Genomic DNA, 6,000 nt, shown 5'->3' with positions numbered 1-6,000 from the left:
ATTCAATCGGGAGTAAGACTACACTGGTTTTGCAGTATTTTTCATTCACTGAAAAGAACTGACTCATAAGATTCATCTGTTCAGGAAATTTACAACACTGGTTTTGCGGTATGTTTTTGATTAAACGATGAATAAAACATACAGATTTTATTTTCTTATTTATTTTCTTCAGTGTTAGATTATTGTGATATTATCTATATGCAGGCGCCTGACATTGTTGACAGGCTTTGTATTCTGTTTATCATGGAGCATTAAGGTTTATTACTAATTCAAAAGCCCTTCTCCATCATTGTTTACTGTACTCTCGTCTCAGGTTGGATGGCACACGCTGTCTCTCCATAGACTCGGGCACTGGTACATTTTACAATTATGGGTTTGCTTCTTTCTTATTTACACCAGTATATCATTCAAAAAAGGTGTAAAGAATTATGGTCTTCGTTCTCAAGATTATTTTCTTTTAAACATCCCGAAAGTCATGGGTAAAAGGGCATCTAGTTATGCTTATCAATTACAAGATAAATGATGTTTTTTAAAGAGTTGGTCTCTCTAAATTAATTTAAGGGGGTTTTGGATTTACCTGACTGTAATTATTTTGATTGATATGTGAACATTTTTGTATATGTAAATGAATGTATTATGCTTAAATGTTTTCATGTTTAACTATAAGTGTGCTGCCTGTCTTGGCCAGGACCCTCTTGTAAAAGAGATTTTAAATCTCAAAAATGTCATTTCCTGGTTAAATAAAAGTTCAAAAGAAATGATTCAAGAAATTATTCACTGGTCTGGGAATTGGACTACACTGAAAAAGACGCATGAGTTATATAAAAAAAAAAACCTCTGAGCAATATAACGTTCCTGTGGTATTTTTAGGTGCTTGATTTATTATCTTAAGTACTTAGGAATTTGTAACATGTTTCTTGATATAAATTGCTCTCAGAAAAGCTCTCAAATACTTGTCAGATTAGAACATATATAACATTTCGCAATCGCAACAGCACATCAATGTATGCACCACAGTATTCAACAGACCAGATCTGATTGGTTATCATAGAACGCGCCCCAATGGGAAAATGATGTTCTCTAGTAAGAGACACATCTCTAGACAGATTGGCACCATGCAACCGACACTTGACATTCAAGCTCTTCAGTCATATTCATGTTGCCACAGCATTACACAAATATTGCAAAAGCACCACATGTGGAGTCCTTATGTCTGACAAATGTACAGCATTCTGCTAACAGATCACCCTGCTCTTGCCTGGGCCGAGGATCATAACTACACCTGATCACAGACACGCTTTTCCTGTTCACGAGACTGATGGCATCCGATTGCTTATCACACACTTAGCCGAATAACATCAAATCAAAAGGACGGATTTGTGTTTTTAGGAGCCATTAAAGTATGCAAGCCATGCGAACGGCCTGTTTCATATCATTGTGGATATTTCTGTTCGGAGAATGCACAGCGAATGCAGCTGCAGTTCGGCTCTTTAACACAAACCCACAGCTGCTTAGAAACATTGTGAGAAGAGAATGTTAATCCTTTAGGGTATTTTTTTCCACACAGTCTCTCTGCACCCTACGAGAAGATGGAACAACATGTGGTGATTAATTCGTACAGCATCACAATGTCCATTTTCTTAGTTTGGCCAGGAGATTTTCATATTCTGGGTTGTTTTCAAGCACCTGTGAGACAGGAATAGCATGGATGATAGGCCTACGCTTTGCGACATTGGGCTCCCCCCCCCCACCCCCACGCTTTCTGCACTTATTGTGGAAAATCAGCTAAAATGTGTGGAATGAATTTAAAGTCACGATAAAACAGAAGTAGCCACAGATCCTTTCTTGTGTATTGCGACATACATAGTGTAACGATTACCTCATTTTTTAATCATTATGTGGTAAAAAAAAAAAGTGGGGGTCAAAAAATGAAAAACGTGCACAGATTAATCGTTCACAAAAAGATACATTTCAAAACTAGATAGGGTGAATTTTGTCGAAATTGAGCAATATCAAAAGGATCCCTTTTTAAAAATAATGTGTCAAAATATTAGACATGCCAAAATATTGGACATGCCCAAATCTAATCAAGTAAATGTCTATAATCTGTTAGTTTTGTCAACTTTTGCGACCACACTAGCATTGTGAAAAATACGTAGAACGTGATAAAGCCAACAAATAGACCTATGGACTAAAAGCAACAAAATTCCAATTTGAACATGGTAAAAATGCGTTAAATAGGGCTACACATATCACTAGCTAAAAGCATTAGCAAATTAGCTTAACAAGTTAAAGTCGGCATGAAATGAAAATGAACCCTTTTCTAAATGCATGTTATTGATCTTTATTATCTGCCTTCACTTTTGGAGTGCCACGCCCACATCTCAACATCCAATCAACAACCGATGCATAGAGCAAAGTCCTGAAGACCTACATTTTTGGGATTTTTCAATTATCTGTTACACTGAATACATGTCACAATACAGAAGAAAAGATCTGTTGCTATCTCCGTTTCATCCCGCAAGGGAGAGGGAAATACATAGAACTTTGTGAATGTTGTCAGTTCGAAATTCTGTGGAAATCTTTCTGCAGATCTCTATATATATATTGTGCCCTTGAAGACAAGTACGGTTGAGTTTCAAGAGCTGCGATGAGCAATTACAGGTCAGATAATCTCATCTCCCCTCGGTGACGACAGAGAATCCCAGAATTTGTATTTTTGCTGTTCAGTTCTCTCACAGGCATCATGTCGTTTTGGCAGCAATGATTAATCGTTTTCTGCAGCATCTGTTGTGCTAATTTCTCAGTGGTCGTACGTCTTGAGAGCCAAGGTGTCAAATCTGAGTGAGTTTTATGCACTGAAAGCATACAGGCATATGGAAATTTGAACAAAACTCACATCTGGAATGTAACATTGAGTAATTCGCTCACTGTCACAAAAAGTGGATCCAAATAGGGAGGATAACCACATACCAAAACAGGCAGTGACATTAACCTAGACTCGAAGCCAACTGCTAAAGACAAAGATTGATGGAACATTTTGAAGCTATTAAATCTTTGCGGTTTCTCTCGTTGATGACTAAAAGCAGAAGGAAGAGCTCACTTTAGCAAAAAAATGTGGTTCCTTAAAACAAATGTAAGACAAAGCCTTCATCATAGTCTCGTACGATACTCACGATCCATGAAAAGGGAAGGTGCTAATTATGACGGGCAGCACCGATAGATCTCTAAATCTAGTAAGGAAGGGTGTAGAGCAAAGACAGACTTATTTGTTAACATGACATGGCTGCAATTAGGTCGAAAAATAGATTTAATATATGCGACCATTACGTCCCATTAAACTAAAATTAGCCATTTTATGCAGCCTGTACAGCAGCTGATCTTGACTAATGACTGTTCATTGACTAATAAAATCAGAATGCTCTTATTTTAAGATCAGCCTACGCAGTGACATCATTACAACTGGCTATAATCAAAGCAGAATTTACTTTGCAGATTTTATACTTCAATAGTTGCTTTCAGGAAATGAAAAGGAGACATAACCGTAAAGCCATAACATCTTGCCTGTGTATACTTGATCATACAGTTACACATGTTACAGTGACAGCTGGAGTATGTCAGTTTATGTTTAGCATAATTGTGATAAAATCTGCTGTCTTGCATCTTTCAAATTGATAATGCACAACTAAAATGTGTTGCAAGGTAATAAAAAATGCCAAAGTGTACACACTTAAAAACAAATCTGAAAAAAAAATTAAATTCTGTCATTAATTACTCACCCTCATGCGTTCCAAACCCGTAAGACTTTCGTTCATCTTCAGAACACAGACTTTCTGTCCCTCCATTGAAAGCAACAACTGACACAGATTGAATTCTTTTATTCACATATAAACAATCATCAGATCACACATCAGTTGTGGTAAACAGAAGCTCAAGCATGTTAGCTTGACGTGCGAGAACCAATGAGCTTCATTCTTGTGTTACGCAGCACGTTTGAGCTTCAGCAAGAACCAATGAGGTTCATTCTCGTGTTACGCAGCACGTTTGAGCTTCAGCAAGAACCAATGAGGTTCATTCTTGTGTTACGCAGCACGTTTGAGCTTCAGCAAGAACCAATGAGGTTCATTCTCGTGTTACGCAGCATGTTTGAGCTTCAGCAAGAACCAATGAGGTTCATTCTCGTGTTACGCAGCACGTTTGAGCTTCAGCAAGAACCAATGAGCTTCATTCTTGTGTTACGCAGCACGTTTGAGCTTCAGCAAGAACCAATGAGGTTCATTCTCGAGTTACGCAGCACGTTTGAGCTTCAGCAAGAACCAATGAGGTTCATTCTCGTGTTACGCGGCATGTTTGAGCTTCAGCAAGAACCAATGAGCTTCATTCTTGTGTTACGCAGCACGTTTGAGCTTCAGCAAGAACCAATGAGCTTCATTCTCGAGTTACGCAGCACGTTTGAGCTTCAGCAAGAACCAATGAGGTTCATTCTTGTGTTACGCAGCACGTTTGAGCTTCAGCAAGAACAAATGAGGTTCATTCTTGTGTTACGCAGCACGTTTGAGCTTCAGCAAGAACCAATGAGGTTCATTCTCGAGTTACGCAGCACGTTTGAGCTTCAGCAAGAACCAATGAGGTTCATTCTTGTGTTACGCAGCACGTTTGAGCTTCAGCAAGAACCAATGAGGTTCATTCTCGTGTTACGCGGCATGTTTGAGCTTCAGCAAGAACCAATGAGCTTCATTCTCGAGTTACGCAGCACGTTTGAGCTTCAGCAAGAACAAATGAGGTTCATTCTCGTGTTACGCAGCACGTTTGAGCTTCAGCAAGAACCAATGAGCTTCATTCTCGAGTTACGCAGCACGTTTGAGCTTCAGCAAGAACAAATGAGGTTCATTCTTGTGTTACGCAGCACGTTTGAGCTTCAGCAAGAACCAATGAGCTTCATTCTCGAGTTACGCAGCACGTTTGAGCTTCAGCAAGAACAAATGAGGTTCATTCTTGTGTTACGCAGCACGTTTGAGCTTCAGCAAGAACCAATGAGGTTCATTCTTGTGTTACGCAGCACGTTTGAGCTTCAGCAAGAACCAATGAGCTTCATTCTCGAGTTACGCAGCACGTTTGAGCTTCAGCAAGAACAAATGAGGTTCATTCTTGTGTTACGCAGCACGTTTGAGCTTCAGCAAGAACCAATGAGCTTCATTCTCGAGTTACGCAGCACGTTTGAGCTTCAGCAAGAACCAATGAGGTTCATTCTCAAGTTACGCAGCACGTTTGAGCTTCAGCAAGAACCAATGAGGTTCATTCTCAAGTTACGCAGCACGTTTGAGCTTCAGCAAGAACCAATGAGGTTCATTCTTGTGTTACGCAGCACGTTTGAGCTTCAGCAAGAACCAATGAGCTTCATTCTCGAGTTACGCAGCACGTTTGAGCTTCAGCAAGAACAAATGAGGTTCATTCTTGTGTTACGCAGCACGTTTGAGCTTCAGCAAGAACCAATGAGGTTCATTCTCGAGTTACGCAGCACGTTTGAGCTTCAGCAAGAACCAATGAGGTTCATTCTTGTGTTACGCAGCACGTTTGAGCTTCAGCAAGAACCAATGAGGTTCATTCTCGTGTTACGCGGCATGTTTGAGCTTCAGCAAGAACCAATGAGCTTCATTCTCGAGTTACGCAGCACGTTTGAGCTTCAGCAAGAACCAATGAGGTTCATTCTCGAGTTACGCAGCACGTTTGAGCTTCAGCAAGAACCAATGAGGTTCATTCTCGAGTTACGCAGCACGTTTGAGCTTCAGCAAGAACCAATGAGCTTCATTCTCGAGTTACGCAGCACGTTTGAGCTTCAGCAAGAACCAATGAGGTTCATTCTTGTGTTACGCAGGATGTTTGAGCTTCAGCAAGAACCAATGAGCTTCATTCTCGAGTTACGCAGCACGTTTGAGCTTCAGCAAGAACCAATGAGGTTCATTCTTGTGTTACGCAGGATGTTTGAGCTTCAGCAAGAAC

The sequence above is a fragment of the Squalius cephalus genome (genome assembly GCF_949319135.1).
Source record: "Squalius cephalus genome assembly, chromosome: 24".
NCBI lineage: Eukaryota > Metazoa > Chordata > Actinopteri > Cypriniformes > Leuciscidae > Squalius > Squalius cephalus.
This window is presented reverse-complemented; position numbering follows the sequence as displayed.